We start from the raw sequence: 18,669 nt of genomic DNA, 5'->3' as shown, positions 1-18,669 counted from the left end.
ATGTGCAAACATATATTCATGTAGGTGCAATGGCGAATTCTCAAGTGGCTTATATCCAAATATACACACATATCCAAAGCTTAAATCTTACTTACCATGCAACATGCATGAATCATACTTATGGATATAACATGGCCGAATACCACAACACCATACCGTTTCAATTTGGTCATGGTTAAACAAAGAACTTAGTATCTCATTCAAAATGCTAAAAGAAAATCTAAGAATCCTCAATCCACCATCACATGAATCATTTTCAAGCTTGATATTTAGCATGCAATGGCATTAACACCATATTCACTTTGGCCGAATTTCATTCCCATGACATAACAAAGATTTGAACCATGGGCTAACAAGAACATCAAGCTAGCAACTAAAATATACATGAATCTCATGGCAAAACATCAAACTTACCTTAATCTAGGTACAAGTATGGCCAAACCTCCTCCTAAACCTCTTCCAAACGAACATGAAACAAGAATTCCTTCCTTCTTCCTTAGAATTTTCAGCCCAAAGGAAATGAAAAATGATGAACAAAATTCTTCTTTCTTTCTCCACACTCACGGCAATGGGCATGCATGAGACCATTTTTTCTCTTTTTTTTTGTTCCTTTCATTATTAAATTCCCATGCTCACTATTTTATTTTTTCTTACATACACCATTGTCCCAACATGTTTTATGACATGTTTTTACCCATAATCTCTTGTCATGGCGGCCACTAACTATTAGGGGGAAATTTGACATGCAAGTCCTCCCTTTGACTACATGCACTATTAGGTCCTTATAGATTAGCCTATCACTTTTCAAAAGTGTCACACAAGTCCTACTAACTGAATTCACATGCTATCGGCTAAATCGAAGCTTGAAATTTTCACACATTCATAATTACATATTCTAGACAATAAATATTACGTTCAAACATTTCGGTGACTCGGTTTAGCGGTCCGAAACCACTTCCGACTAGGGTCAATTTTGGGTGTCACAACTCTCCCCACTTAAGAAATTTTCGTCCCGAAAATCTTACCGATAAATAGGTTTGGGTAACGCTCTTTCATAGAGTTCTCGGGTTCCCAAGTAGCTTCTTCCATCCCGTGTTTGAGCCATAACACTTTTACTAATGGAACCCTTTGTTTCGCAACTCCTTCACTTCACGAGCTAGGATACGAATCGATTCTTCTTCATAACTCATATCGGCTTGAATTTCAACCTCTGATGGACTAATTACGTGTGACGGGTCAGATCTATAACGTCGAAGCATCGAAACATGGAAGGCGTTGTGAATCCTTTCAAGTTCGGGGCAAAATCAAACGATACGCGATTGGACCGACTCGTTCAGATATTTCATATGGCCGATGAACCTCGGGCTCAATTTTCCTTACGGCCAAATCTAAGCACCTTCTTCCAAGGTGAAACTTTGAGAAAGACCTTGTCTCCAACCCGATATTCAATATCTTTTCTTTTCAAATCCGCATCGACTTTTGGCGATCCGGCGACTTTCAAACTTTCACGAATTACTCGAACTCTTTGCTCGGCATCCTTAACCAAATCAACCCGAAGAATTTACCTTCACTAAGTTCGGTCCGAATAATGGGTACGGCATTTACGATAGTATAAAGCCTCGTAAGCGCCATCTTAATACTTGATTGAAAGCTATTGTTGTAGCGAATTCAATCAAAGGCGAATCTGCTCCCATGAACCACTAAACTCAAGGATACAACATCTCAACATATCCTCGAGTATTTGAATTATCCGTTCGGATTGACCATTGGTTTGGTGGTGAAAGGCGGTCTTGAAATGCAACTTGGTACCCAAAGCTTCTTGAAATTTCTCCCAAAATCGCGAGGTAAATCTCGGATCTCTATCCGACACAATAGAAATCGGTACCCGTGTAATCTCACAATCGAGAAACGTACAATTCGGCTAGTTTATCCAATGAAAAATCCGTGACGACGGGATAAAGTGAGCCGACTTAGTCATCTATCAACAACAACCCAAATCGCATCCTTCTTACTAGTGACAATGGCGGCCGGACACAAAGTCCATTGTGACTCGATCCCATTTCCACTCGGGTATCGTGATTGGCTGAAGCAATCCTGAAGGCACTTGATGTTCCGCTTTCACTTGTTGACATATTAAACATCTCGAAACAAAGTCGGAGATGTCCCGTTTCATACCATGCCACCAAAACCGACGTTTCAAATCGTTGTACATCTTCGTACTCCCCGGGTGGATTGCCATTCGGCTACAATGGGCTTCGTTCAAAATTATTGGAATAAGTTCCAAATTCTTTGGGACACACAGACGACTTCTGAACCTCAAACAATCGTCATCATCGATTTGAAATTCCGAGTCCTTGTTCGGAACACACTCATCCCGTTTTGCAACCAACTCATCGTCGACTTTCTGAGCTTCACGAATTTGACGTATCAATAATGGTTTGGCTTTCAATTCAGCTACTAACACATTGTCGGGTAGGATAGACAAGTGTACATTCATCGTCATAAAGCAAATAGTGATTTCGGCTTAAGGCATCCGCAACCACATTAGCCCTTCCCGGTGATAATCAATGACGAGCTCATAATCTTTTAACAACTCGAGCCATCGCCTTTGTCGCAGATTTAAGTCTCTTTGGGTCATCAAATATTTGAGACTTTTGTGATCCGAATACACATGGCACTTCTCACCAAATAAGTAATGTCGCCATATCTTTAAAGCGAATCGATGGCGGCCAATTCGAGATCATGGGTCGGATAATTTTTCTCATGAGGCTTTAATTGCCTCGACGATAGGCCACAACTCGCCCTTCTTGCATCAATCGCAACCCAACCCAAGTAGGGAAGCGTCACTATAAATGACAAACTCTTTGCCCGATTCGGGTTGCACTAGAATTGGGGCTTCATCAAATAAGCTTTCAATTGATCGAAACTTTTCGACATTTCTCCGTCCATTCGAACTTAACATCCTTTTGGAGTAACCGTCATTGGCGTGGCTATCGTCGAGAAACCTTTTACAAATCGTCGGTAATAACCGCAAGCCCCAAAAAGCTCCTAACGGTAACATTCCTTGGTGGTTTCCAATCGACTATGGCGAATTTTGTTCGGGTCCACCACGACACCGTCGACGGACACCACGTGCCCCAAAAGCTAACCTCTTTCAGCCAAAATTCACATTTCTTGAACTTTGCGTATAAGCGCTTATCTCGTAAGATTTGCAACACTAGCCTCAGGTGTTTAGCGTGTTCGGTTTCATCTCTCGAATAGACCAAAATGTCATCGATAAATACAACTACGAACCGATCCAAGTATGGCTGAAAATTCTATTCATTAAATCCATAAACACCGCAGGGCATTAGTGAGCCCAAACGGCATCACCAAGAATTCGTAGTGACCGTACCTCGTTCTAAAAGCGGTTTTGGGTATGTCCGATTCTCGGACCCTCAACCGATAGTACCCGACCTCAAATCTATCTTTGAAAACACCGAGGCTCCCTTTAATTGATCAAACAAATCGTCAATTCGTGGCAATGGATATTTATTCTTTATCGTCACTTTATTGAGTTGACGATAGTCGATGCACAACCTCATGGTTCCGTCCTTCTTCTTCACAAACAATACAAAGCGCCCCATGGAGAAAAACTTCGATCGAGCGAAACCTCTATCCGTCAATTCTTGCAATTGAACCTTCAATTCCTTTAATTCGTTAATGCCATACGACACGGGGCTATTGAAATCGGTGTAGTACCGGTACAACCGATGCCGAATTCCACTTCTCGAACCGGTGGCAATCCGGTAACTCCTCGGGAAAAACGTCGAATACTCACAAACCACTGTACCGATTCGAGTTTCCTTTCCGTCTCTTTACTTCCAAACACATACGCAAGGTATGTTTCACACCCTTTTCACATACCTCCGAGCGGTCATAGAAGATATTATCATTGGCGCTCCTTTTAAATCGAAGAGACTCGACTCGGACTACCTCATTATTTGCACTCCTCAAATCAATGGTTTTCCTTTTGCGATCCACCAACGCATCATGTACGGTCACCAATCCATACCAAGAATAACATCGAATTCATTAAATGGTAGAAGCATCGGATCGGTAGGAAAGCAGATTCTCGAATTATTAGGGGCATCTCTTGCACACTTTATCAACGAGCACGTATTGACCCAAAGGGTTTGACACTCGAATTACGAACTCGAGAGACTCAACGGTAGAGTCTTCTTTGGATGCTAAGGTTTCACATACATATGAGTGAGTAGAGCGGGGTCAATCAATGCAATCACAATAGTATCAAAGAGAGTAAAAGTACCGGTGATAACGTCAGGGGAGGATGCCTCCTCTCGTGCGCGGATGGCATATGCTCTAGCAGGAGTACGGGCCTCGGATCGGATAGCCGTATTAGAGGCTCCTCTCTGATTACCACCCCTACCTCCAGAGATTCTCGGGGGCCTACCTCCAGCCGTCGTTCCACTAGGTCTTGCACCTTGCGTCTTATTCCTCTTATCTAGCTCCGTGCAATCTCTAATGAAGTGGTCCTTGAACCGCATCCATAACAGCCCTATTAACAGACTTACCCCAACATTCACCTAGGTGTCGTCTTCCACATTGGGGGCATTCGGGTCTCTCTTGGCGATTATTGCCCACACTAGCTACTGAAGTAGCTCGGGAGTCCGTCAATGGTCGGGCTCTAATGGAAATTCCATGATCGTCCTCGACTTCATCGTGTCCTCCCGAACCTCTTTACAGCCGAGAACGGAGCTTTACTCGTCGATCTTTTACGGTAATCTCTTGCTTCAAATTCAGCCTTCTTCTTCTCCTTCCCAAGTTCTTCCGCCTTGCGTGCTCGTTCGACTAGTGTCACGAACTCCTTTATCTCCAAAATTCCCACTAGTAACTTTAACTCTTCATTCAATCCTTCTTCAAATCTTTTGCACATCGCAACCTCATCAGCCACACACTCCGAGCATCTTGGCTAAGTCTTACGAACTCATGTTCAGATTCAGATCTGATCATCCGGCCTTGCTTGAGTTCCAAGAATTCCTTACGCTTCTGATCGATGAACCGTTGACTAATGTATTTCTTTCGAAATTCGGATTGGAAGAAATCCCAAGTAACTCGTTCATTTGGGACTATGGAAATTAAAGTCCTCCACCAATAGTAAGTGAGTCTCATAACAAGGATATAGCACACTTAAGACATTCATCGGTGTGCATGACAGTTCATCTAACACTCTAATGGTGTTATCGAGCGAACTTCGGCCTTTTCGGCATCATCAAGTAACTATGGCCTTGAATTCCTCGCCCCACGCTTCCTAATCAAGTCCACGGTGGTTTACTCACCTCACGGGATCGATGAATCGGAGGCATTGCGGGCTCTTGGGGTGGAGTATTTAAATTCGGGAATGGTTGGACAGCCGGGTTGGTTCGGGCATATTGCGACCCACTCATTCATCATGGTGAAGAAGGCTTGTTTCGCCTTCATTTTGATTATTCGCGGATGATCGAGGCTCAACGGCGGTGTCCCTTGCGCAAGAGCAGCCGCTACACTTTCAACGTCATCCGCCAAGGGTCTCTCTACCGGGTTCCATTGCTAATCAAAACAAAAATTTCAACCGTCAAGTCATCACATTATTAAGCACTAACAATTTGGCATGTATAGCTAGACTCACACGCGCTATGGTAGTCCTAGAACCGACTAAACCATAGCTCTGATACCAATAAAATTGTAACACCCTAACTCATGACCGACGCCGTGTCGGACACGAGGGTTAACGGCCAAACCTCTCAAGATACCAACCAATTTGACATTACCAGTCAGGCTGGAAAACTGCGTCACCGTCGCCTTAAAAATCATATCTCGAGTTTCAAAACTCGGAAACTGGTTTTGTAAATTTTCCCTGAATTTAGACTCATATACCCCTCCATGGATTTATTTTTAGAATTTTTGGTTGGGCCAAATGGTACAGTTTATTAGTTAAAGTCACCCATGTTACAGGGACCGACTGCTCTGACCTTCATGCGTTACAACTTGAATATCTCCCTGTACAGGGCTTTAATACTGGTTCCGTTTGTTTCTAATGAAACTAGACTCAAAATGGAATCTGTACATATAAGGCATGACTCCTAATTATTTCTGTATAATTTATGGTAAATTTTCAAAGTCGCGACAGGGGACCCAGAAACCGTTCTGGCCCTGTCTCACGAGAACCTTAATATTTCTCAGTATACCGCTCATATGGTCGTTTCGTTTCGTCCATATAAAAATAGATTCATCAAGGTTCAGTTCCATAATTTACTCACTATTTAATTCTACTTCTACTATTTTAGTGATTTTTCAATCTCATCTCACTGCTGCTGTCCGCAACAGTTAATGCAGAGACTATGCCAATTTCATGAATTTTTCCTTGGCCTTAATCATCCATCATACATGACACAAATTATGGCCACCTTATCAAAATTTGAGTTTCTAAGACTCGTGGCTATAGGTTCTAACATCCCACTCGACGACCACATAGGCCATTTTCACATGGCTTAAAGTTTACAACCCACAATTCGACAAAATATAATAGCCTATACATGCCAAATGTTCTTCAACAACAAAAACAATACCACAAGATTTCAGCCGGTGTGATGACTTCAACGACGGTCCCGATCACGCATAAACAATACGAGTCCGAGAGACCTAAAATGGGTGACAAGAAAAACACCGAGTGAGTTTACAACTCAGTAAGTCATAAGCATTCATCAATCCACCGATAAAGTTACTACAACATGAAACAATAAACGAGGCTAGGTACTCATCCATATCGAATCTATACCAAGTCATACATCCACATTTCATATTCTACACAACAAGATATTTGAGGCATTTTCACACACTAACTCATTTCCACCACAATCATACAATTTCAATCATCACATAGATTTAAGGCTTACCAAATTCAACCCCGAGCATGAACATATTTTCTATTCGCCATGAGCTCGAGGTACTTACCCGATCCGCTGTCGGGATTAGCTCGATAATGTCGCACACTCAGTGCCAATTGTAATGCAAGAGCATATAGTGGATCCGCACACTTAGTGCTATATGTATTCAACTCGCACACTTAGTGCTATATAATCAAACTCGCACACTTAGTGCTGTACAATTTAAACCCGCACACTTAGTGCCAATCTTGTCACCGTGTCCATATATACCCGCACACTTAGTGCCGAGACCAATACCTTATGTATTTTGCTGCCTTTATACATTCAACAATGGCATCATTCCATACACATACATTTCCATTTACACACCAACTCATTTAAACACATTTGCATATATATATATTGATCATTTAAATCAACACCAAATATACGCTTAATGACTTACTTTGTGTTGGGTAAAAGCAGTCCAAGTCGGCTACTCGATGACCTTCGTCTTTCCCTTGCTTGATTCTCCTTCTTTAACTCCTTGAGCTTAATCAATAAATCAACTAGTTTAACCCTCTTGCTAAACATTCATAATTCAATTACACATGCATATGTATGTTTGTATATTCGCAACCATCCTCACTTATTACCCATTTGGTCAACAATCTAAGCCAAGATAAGGCTTCAATATGGTTGCCTCTAACCGAATACATGCACACCAATCTACTTCCTTTGGCGAATATGCATGTCTATGTGGAGGCCAATTTTACACTTAATACTACACAAAAAAAACAGCATACATTTTCCTAATTAACGCATTACATATTGTAGCTCTATACACATCTCTCATTTATTTCATAACAAAACAACATCACAAGCAAATAGACACCTTAAAATAGTATACATGTCATACTAATTCATCATGTGCAAACATATATTCATGTAGGTGCAATGGCGAATTCTCAAGTGGCTTATATCCAAATATACACACATATCCAAAGCTTAAATCTTACTTACCATGCAACATGCATGAATCATACTTATGGATATAACATGGCCGAATACCACAACACCATACCGTTTCAATTTGGTCATGGTTAAACAAAGAACTTAGTATCTCATTCAAAAATGCTAAAAGAAAATCTAAGAATCCTCAATCCACCATCACATGAATCATTTTCAAGCTTGATATTTAGCATGCAATGGCATTAACACCATATTCACTTTGGCCGAATTTCATTCCCATGACATAACAAAGATTTGAACCATGGGCTAACAAGAACATCAAGCTAGCAACTAAAATATACATGAATCTCATGGCAAAACATCAAACTTACCTTAATCTAGGTACAAGTATGGCCAAACCTCCTCCTAAACCTCTTCCAAACCAACATGAAACAAGAATTCCTTCCTTCTTCCTTAGAATTTTCAGCCCAAAGGAAATGAAAAATGATGAACAAAAATTCTTCTTTCTTTCTCCACACTCACGGCAATGGGCATGCATGAGACCATTTTTTTCTTTTTTTTTTTTGTTCCCTTTCATTATTAAATTCCCATGCTCACTATTTTATTTTTTTCTTACATACACCATTGTCCCAACATGTTTTATGACATGTTTTTACCCATAATCTCTTGTCATGGCCGGCCACTAACTATTAGGGGGGGAAATTTGACATGCAAGTCCTCCCCTTTGACTACATGCACTATTAGGTCCTTATAGATTAGCCTATCACTTTTCAAAAGTGTCACACAAGTCCTACAAACTGAATTCACATGCTATCGGCTAAATCGAAGCTTGAAATTTTCACACATTCATAATTACATATTCTAGACAATAAATATTACGTTCAAACATTTCGGTGACTCGGTTTAGCGGTCCCGAAACCACTTCCCGACTAGGGTCAATTTTGGGCTGTCATAGCACGGGTGTGGGGCATTACATTTAGTGGTATCAGAGCTATGGTTCAGTCGATTCTCAGACTAACGTAGCGCGTGTACGAGTCTAGCTATACATGCCATAGATAAATTGTGATACTGTGACGACTCTTTTTTTTAATTGTGTTTTCATATAGTAAGGGATCCCGACAAAACTATGGCAGATGATGTAGAAAGTAACGCGCCGGCTCTCGTTGAAGGGGCGGTCCATCCTATAATCGACCTCCCACAGTTAGTCAGGGAGGAGGAGAAGGGGCTTGGGAGGCCTTTCTCCATATGATGAATGAATGGTACACGGTGTTCGTCCGAGCGAACCCGAATACACAACCCTCTCCACCCCCACCTATTCCTCAACCTGTCCCTGTAGCACCTCAGGGTATGGACTCTGAGAGGCAGAATAGACCTCCAGTGGACAAGATCAGGAAGCACGGACCGAGGAGTTCCGTGCTAATAAAGATGATGACCCTGAAAGGGCAGAATTCTAACTTCAGAATACCATCAGGTTATTTGATGAATTATCTTGCATGCCCGAAGAATGCTTGAAGTGTTACATATCTTTGTTGAGAGACTCGACATACTATTGGTGGAAGACGTTAGTCTCAGTGGTGCCTCACGAAAGGGTCACATGGGAATTCTTTCAAGCGGAATTCCAGAAGAAATACATCAGTGAAAGATTTATGGATCAAAAGCGCAAGGAATTTCTTGATTTAAAACAAGTCTACATGTCGGTTACTGAGTATGAAAGAGAGTTCGTCCAACTTAGTAAGTATGCTCGGGAGTGTGTATCCTCTGAGCCTAAGATGTGTCGAAGGTTCGAAGACAGACTTAATGAGGACATTAGACTGTCAGTAGGTGTCCTTGAGTTGAAAGAGTTCGTAGTACTCGTTGATCGGGCCTGTAAAGCTGAGGAACTAATCAAAGAAAAGAAGAAAACCGAAGCTGAAACTAGAGATGCAAGGAAGAGGCATATGAGCAAGTCATTTCCATCTCAGTCTAAGAAATCTAGAGATGTCTACTCTCATTTCCACTCATCTGCTGGACATTCGTACTGAGATCGTTAGAAGCAAGATTCAGATTTTAAGTCTCAGACTACATCAGTGGCTAGTGTGGGCAATGCCAGTTCTTCCAAACCAGAGTGCCACCATTGTGGTAGAAGTCACTTAGGCAAGTGTAGAATGAACGATGGAACTTGTTTCCAGTGTGGTTCTCAAGACAACTTTATCAAAGATTGCCCTGAGATGAATGATAAAGAAAAGTTTCAAAGTACAAGGCCAAGTGGCACCAATTCTAAAGGAAGGCCTCAGAAGAATGTTAGAGTTGGGGCTGGTAGCAAGAATGTGACGAGAGGCACCACCGTAAGGTCTGAAGCTAGAGCTCTGGCTAGAACCTATGCCATACGTGCACGTGAAGATGCATCCTCTCCTGATGTGATCACCAGTATATTTTCTCTCTAAGATAATACTTTTATTGCTTTGATTGACCCTAGTTCTACTCATTTGTATGTGTGCATGAAATTGGTGTCTAGCACGAATATGCCTATTGAGTCTACGGAGTTTATGATTAAAGTGTCTAACCCGTTGGGCAAACATGTGATAGTTGATAAAGTATGCAAGAAATGTCCTTTAGTAGTTAAAGGTTATTGTTTTTCGGCCGATTTGATGGTATTACCCTTTGATGAGTTTGTTGTAATATTAGGTATGGATTGGTTGACATTCCATGATGCTATAGTAAACTGTAGACAAAAGGTTATTAGACTGAAATGTGAAAACGGTGAAACCCTTTGGGTTGAATCAGGTGAGCTAGGGAACTTGCCTATTGTAATATCCTCAATGTCTGCCCAGAAATGTTTGAGGAAAGGATGTGAAGCTTATTTGGCTTTTGTAATGAATACTAACTAATCGGAGTTGAAGATTGAGTCAGTGCCGGTTCTAAGTGAAAATGTGGATGTATTCCCGGAAGAATTGCCTGGGCTACCCCCTAATAGAAAGGTTGAATTTGGTATAGAGCTAATGTTAGAGCCATGCCTATTTCGATTGCTCCATATCGGATGTCCCCGACTGAGCTGAAAGAACTAAAGTCACAGTTGCAAGAATTGACCGGCAAGGGTTTTGTGAGACCAAGATTTTCATCGTAGGGTGTTCCGGTGTTGTTTGTGAAAAAGAAAGATGGATTTATGAGGTTGTGCATAGATTACAAGTAGTTAAATAAGAGGATAATCAAGAACAAATACCCATTGCCACGAATTGACGACTTGTTTGACCAATTGAAGGGAGCAGCATGGTTTTCTAAGATAGACTTGAGATCTGGCTACTATTAACTACGAGACAAAGAAGCAGATGTGCCTAAAATCACTTTTAGGACGCGGTATGGCCACTATGAGATTCTCATCATGCCTTTCGGCTTAACAAATGCTCCCGTCGTGTTTATAGATTTAATGAATAGGGTATTTTAGCCATTTCTAGATAAGTTTGTTGTTGTATTCATCGATGATATCCTAATCTATTCTAGAGACAAGGTAGAGCATGCTGAACACTTGAGAACCATTTTGCAAACTCTGAGGGACAATCAGTTGTATGCAAAATTTAGTAAAAGTGAATTTTGGCTTCGAGAAGTCGGCTTTTTGGGTCATATTCTCTCGATTGATGGTATTAGGGTTGATCCTAGCAAGGTTTCTACTATTGTTGAATGGAAACCACTAAAGAATGTAACTGAGGTTAGAAGTTTTTAGGGTTGGCCAGTTATTACAGGCGATTTGTAAAGGACTTCTCTATGATTGCGACTCCCATGACAAGGTTGCCGCAAAAAGGAGTTAAGTTTGAATGGTCAGATAAGTGTCAGCAGAGTTTCGAGAAGTTGAAGATGTTATTGACTGAGGCTCCAGTATTAGTACAACCCGAATCAAGAAAAGAGTTCGTGATTTATAACGACGCTTCTCTAAATGGATTGGGATGTGTACTTATGCAAGAGGGCAAAGTTGTGGCTTATGCCTCGAGACAGTTGAAACCTCATGAGAAGAATTATCTGACACACGACCTAGGTTTGGCCGCCATAATGTTCACTCTGAAAATCTGGTGACATTAATTGTTCGGAGAGATATGCCATGTATACACTGATCATAAAAGTCTTAAGTACTTGATGACCCAAAAGGATTTAAATCTGAGGCAACGGGGCTGGAACTATTAAAGGATTATGAGTTGATTATCGACTACCATCCGGGAAAAGCGAACATGGCCGCCGATGCATTAAGTAGAAAATCATTGTTTGCCTTGAGAGCAATGAACGCCCGATTGACTTTGTTAGAAGATGGTTCGGTTCTAGCAGAGTTAAAAGCTAGACCGACGTTTCTTCAAGAAATTTGTGAGGCTCAGAAGAGTGACAGTAAATTACTGTCCAAGAAAACCCAGTGCGAATCGAATTTTCGGATTGGTTTCGATGGTTGCTTGAGAATTCGGGAAAAGATTTGTGTTCCTAAAGACACCGAATTGTTTCGGAAGATTTTAGATGATGCACATAGTGGTTGTTTATCAGTGCACCCTGGGAGTACGAAAATGTACAACGATTTGAAGAAAATGTATTGGTGGCCGGGGATGAAAAGAGATATTTTGGAGTTCGTATCCAAATGCCTAGTATGTCAAGAAGTGAAAGCCGAGCACCAAGTACTTTCAGGTTTACTTAAGCCTATTATGGTCCCAGAGTGGAAGTGGAGTCAGATTATTATGGACTTTGTAACGGGTTTACAGGTGACCCCAAGGGAGAAAGATACTGTGTAGGTTGTGGTTGATCGACTGACAAAGTAGGCTCACTTTATTCTGGTACGCACCAATTTCGCACTTAACAAGCTAGTCGAGTTATATATTTTAGAAATTGTGAAGTCACACGGAGTACCTTTTTCGATCATATCAGATAGAGATCCGAGGTTCACATTGAGGTTTTGGAAAAAGCTCCAAGAAGCTTTGGGTACAGAGTTAAATTTTAGTACGACTTTCCACCCTTAGACCGATGGCCAATCGGAGAGAGTAATTCAGACCTTGGAAGACATGCTACAATGTTGTGTATTGGAGTTTCAGGGCAGTTGGGAAAAGTATTTGTCGCTGGTGGAGTTTTCTTATAATAACAGCTTTCAGTTGCATTTGAAGATAACACCTTATGAAGCATTGTATGGGTGTAAGTGTTGAACGCCTTTGTATTGGACCGAGCTTAGAGAGAGTCAGATTCACGGGGTTGACTTAGTCAAGGAGATCGAAGAAAAAGTTAAGGTGATTCGTGATTGTTTAAAGGCAGCTTTAGATAGACAGAAATCTTACGCGGATTTGAAACAAAAAGAGATCGAGTTTCAAGTCGGTGATAAGGTATTTCTAAAAGTATCCCTGTGAAGTAAGGTTCTTAGATTCGGTAAAAAGAGTAAACTGAGTCCGCATTTTATCAGACCTTATGAAGTGATTGAGAGAGTCAGGCAGGTAGCCTATCGATTAGCTTTACCATCAAAATTTGAAATGATCCATGACGTATTCCATGTGTCCATGTTACACTGATACCGCTCTGACCCTTCACATGTGATTTCTCCGAGTGAAGTAGAGATTAGATTCGATATGTCTTATGGTGAGGAAGCTGTTAAGATCCTAGCTCGAAAAGTTAAGAAACTGAGAAATAAGAGCGTTCCCCTTGTGAAAGTGTTATGGCAGAGACATGGGGTTGAAAAAGCCACATGGGAGCCCAAAGAAATCATGAAAAGCCAATACCCAAACCTTTTTATTGGTAAGATTTCTGGGGACGAAAATCCCTAAAGGGCGGAATTATAACAGGCCGAGTTTGGGGCTAGTCAAAAAAGTGGTTTCGAAACCACTAACTCAAGGTTGAGGAAATTATTTTAAATATTATTTTATGTATTGTAACAAGATTAGATAAGTGCATGAAAATTTTGGTGAATTAATTTTAGCGATTTCTTACTTAATTATGAAAAAGGACTAAATCGCATAAATCGCAAAAGTCCTATTTTGTTAGATAAGGGTGTAAATTAGATAAAGAACCTAAATTGGGGGGCCTTTAAAGAGCAATTAGATCCCCAATGCTTAGGCTAGCTGGCCATAAGAGACAAAAGAAAGAGAAATGGTCAAAATTAGGTGGGTTGGTGACCAATTTTGACTAGAATAAGAATAAAATAAAGAGAAAAAGATATCATTTTTTCCTCTTCTTCTTCATCACCAAAAAATGCAGCCATTAGAGAGTTTTTAAGCTTCAAAATTTTCATCCACTTAGTCTCTCTACAAGTAAGTGATTTTAATGAGTTTTCTTAATGATTTTTGCATTTTTGATACCCTTGTGTCATAAGCTTTCTAATGAGGGGACTATTTTACAAAATAGTTGAAAGTATAGGGTTTTTCATGAAAGAATTTAGGTTGTTTTCTGAATTTTTGTGGAAGAATATGAATCTTAGATGAGTAATAAACAACTTTTGTGAAGGGATTTCTCATGAAAACCTTAATAGGGACTATTTTGCATAACTTGTAAAATAGATGATAAATGTGTGAAAAAGAGGAAATTTCAGATTGCTATAGCAGTAAAAAGGGTCTGGCTAGGCTTATAATAGGGAGAAATTCGATAAAAATCAACTTTCGAGCATAGGGGTAAAATGGTCATGTTGTGAAAGTCTAGGGCAAAATAGTTATTTTGCCCAATTATGAAATTTTGAGTGTCTAAATTGATGTGCTAATGAAATAAATGAATTTTATTAATTTAGACCAAGAGAAGCATGATTCGGGTCTTGATCGGGGTAAGAACAAAGTTTATGAGGATTAAGCTCGTCTTCATCATTTTGTATCGAGGTAAGTACACATGTGAATAATGCTTATTGAAGCTTACTTTAGAATATTTTGATAACATACATGTGTAATTAGCTCATTGTTGTTATGCATCTAAATTTTATTTGTTGCCATGAATGTATAAATGACATGTTATGTGAGTAAAGTACATTGTGAGCAAGTACGATGCTATTCGGCTAGTTATGAAATCTCGTTGGACCTTAGACATAGCATAGGATACAAAGGGGTATGTTATAAAAATTATGTGGTCTGAACTCATGAGTTGAGTCTGAGTTCATAAGATGAATGTTATAGGTAACATGGGTCTGGGTACTGGCTTTGTGTACAAAACCATGAGTGGCTCAATAAGCAAACGTTACATGATAGCTATGGGGTCCGGGTCCTGACCTGATAAAAATGCCCGTGAGTAGCTCAAATGTGAGTGTTTCATAGCACGAGGTAGCCCTGATTTCTTATATGGTAATTAGATGCAAATTCACCGCGTACCCATATGTATTCCGAGAGTTCAACGGGTAACATTGAAGATTTAATTGGTAAAAACTTGATGAGGTATGTATACTGAACTTATGGATAGTACCTGAGTAAGGGACGAGATGCATTAAGTATACATGAATGAAAGGAAGAGTAAGATAGCAATGTTAAAGGATTTATATCTTTTAAGCATGACAAGTTACCATTTGACGAATATGATTTTCTTTTAGTTACACTTTATTTGCATATATGTACTTACTAAGCTCCCACGCTTACCCTCATTTCTTTTCTTTCCTTATAGTGCCGCCAAGCTAGCATCAGAGATTTAGTGACGTCTTAAAGCTTAGATCACACTATCACTTAAGACCTTGGTATAGCTAGTTTAATTATTTTGTTTTCTGGCATGTATAGAGACTCGAGTCTTTTGTTTATTATTTTGTTAGTTAGCCATAATGTGTCGGCTCATATGATAAAAATGATACTCATTTTGTATAGACCTTGAATGTTGGCTAACACCAATTATTATTCAATGCAATGTTGCAAATTTCTAATGGTTGTGGTTGTTTTGGTTATTCATGTTATGTTCGTATTGATCTTGGTTGATCTTGTGTAGATAGGGGTATGTAAGGGTGGCAAAGAGGCTTGGTAAATAGCCTTATTTTGTCCACACGGGTAGACACACGGGCGTGTGTCTAGGTCGTGTGTGACACACGGTCGACCCCATGGGTGTGTTGTTCAACCGTGTGTCCTCTGCACGTAAAAATTTCAAGTCAATATGCATGGTAGTAAACACACGGGAAGAGACACAACCGTGTGTCTCAGCCATGTGAAGGGCATGGCCTAGCACACGGGCGTGTGCCTTGGCTGTGTGGCCCTTAAGGATTGCTAACGTCAGAAACAGAATGTCCAAGTTTTTGCACACTGGCTAATACACGGACGTGCCATGGCCGTGTGAAAGATACGATTCATGGACATGGGCATGTGTCAGGTCGTGTGAAAACCCCTATAGGTTCGAATTAGAAAATAAATCCAAACGGGTAAGGGACACTGGCGTCTCCCAATGTGCTCACACGGCCCCTCAGCACGACTATGCCTAAATAGTCACACGGGCGTGTTGCCCCTCTCACACGGGCATGTGCCCCTGTGTTAATTGTTATTTTCAGAATTCTTTGAAGGACCTAGATTGATTTCGAATGGGTTCCAATGGATGTTTTGAGCCTCGTAGGCTCTTATTAAGGAGTTTATAATAAAAACTGAAAAAGTTTTTAATTTGACTATGTTTTAGTGATATGAAAATGTTGGTATGCATGAGTTCAAGTTAGGTAATGCCTCATATTCTATTCCGGCCTAGGGCAAGGGTGTGAGGTGCTACAAAAACATAATTAAAACAATGCATTATTTACATACGAACTTACCTCGGTACAAAATAGTAGAAATAGGACCTACTCGTCAAATACCTTGTTTTTCCCCAATTCTAGGTCTAAACCTTATTTCTCTTGATCTATAGTAGTAAATTTAACTCATTTATTAATCACATTACTCAAATCAGTTCAAAAAAAAAAACATCATGACAAAATTATATTTTTGCTCCTAAACTTTGACATTTTTACAAATTAGTCCCTAGGCTCGTAAAATGAAATGTATTCAATTTCTTGATAACCCAAGCCTAGCCGAACCAATTTCATGCTTATAGCAGCCCACATTTTTCATCAAATCACATTTCTACTACCCATTTTAACAACTTTTACCAATAAGTCCTTTTTATACAGTTTCACTAAAAATCACTTAGTAAAAGTTATTTATCACACCTTAAACATACAATATCTTCCATCAAACATCAAAATACATGCATATCACACATGGATAAATTTTTAAACATGAACGCTACTTCAAAATAATGGTAGAAATAGGTGTTACGAAGACTTCAAAACCGTAAAGAGCATTAAAAACAGGGCTAGGATGTACTTACAATCAAGCTTGAAAGTTGAAGAAAACCCTAGCTATGGTGTCTTGCAAAATTCGGCAAGGAAAGAAGATGTACACCAATTTTGGCTTTATTTTCCCTTTTTATTCTTTTATTAACCAAATGACCAAAATGTCATTTTCCCAAATCACTAAAATTCTCTTACCTTATGTTCATTTTTGTCCATTAACTTAACAAATGGTTTAATTACCATATAAGGGCCTCTAATTTAAAATTTATAGCAATTGGACACCTTTAACATGTAGAACTCAACTTTTGCACTTATTACAATTTAGTCCTTTTGACTAAATTGAGTGCTCAAATGTCAAAATTTTCGAACGAATTTTCAAAAAATCATTCCATAAAACTGTAGACCATGAAAACGTAATAAGAAAAAAAATTTCTATGTCGGATTTGTGGTCCCGAAATTACTGTTTCGACTGGGCCCAAAATCAGGCTGTTACACTGCTATCTGACAACTTGAATCTTTATCATTAAATTCCAATTTCTCTGAACCAAAAATTTGGATTCTCATTTTATTATGACATTTAAAACTAGACTTGTTAAGATTTTTGAGCATATAATTTTTTCCTAATTCAATTTCTATAATTTTTGACAAATTTATCGACACATAGCATTATTGTTGTCTCCAAACAATCTAAGTATTCTTTTAATGACACTAGGTCTATCAAATTTCGCAACTAAAGTATTAGTTTCTAGAACTACTTTGAGTTATTTTCTTAAACCAATTCAAATATGTTTGTTAAACTAACATCAATAATGATAATATAAAATGATTACAAAGTAATAAGAAAGAAAAATAAAACAAACAGGTTTTACATAAAAACTCTTTCAAGGAAAAAATCATAGACAAATGAGAAGAAAAATCACTAGTGTTGAAAATCGAATGATACAAGAAGAGTTGCGACTACATCTATTTAAAGGTTGAAAATCCTTATTCTAATAAAAGTCGAATGCACGCCAGTGCGGGAATTTGTTGGGCTATAGGCCTATCACTGTATTATTTCTTTAACAAGAATTCAGGTCACACAACTTTGACAATATTAATTAACACAAGTTTCATAGAACATAACTTAATTTATCAAGCATCAATTTTTTTTTTTTACAATTTCGTTCAATTCGCTTTACTTAATCACTTTATAACAACAATCTTTTTTTAACATCATTTCACATTTTAACGTAGTTATCTAAAATAAATACTCATTTTCATCTAATTTAGCAAAAAATGAACTAAACTTTTCTTTTCTTGCCTTCAATCCATACTTTTTCTTCCTTTTCTTAGTTTAAGTTTCTACTCCGCTACTTTTCTCTTTCTCATCACAAAAAATATAAACATAAATAGCATCAAAATAAAATCTACTTATGCTCATATTTTTAAAATCTCTAATAAAATGAGAAAGAAAATGAAAACATCATCTTTATCTTTCTTCTTCATTTTCTCTTACTAATTTCAACTTTTCTCTTTCAACAAGAAAACCCCAAGCTTATAAGATGAAAAAGAGAGTGAGAATAGGCTTGAGAAAAAAAAGTTTTATAATTTTCACCTTTG

Source organism: Gossypium arboreum, chromosome 6 (genome assembly GCF_025698485.1).
Source record: "Gossypium arboreum isolate Shixiya-1 chromosome 6, ASM2569848v2, whole genome shotgun sequence".
Taxonomy (NCBI): domain Eukaryota; kingdom Viridiplantae; phylum Streptophyta; class Magnoliopsida; order Malvales; family Malvaceae; genus Gossypium; species Gossypium arboreum.
Note: the sequence above shows the minus strand (reverse complement) of the source record.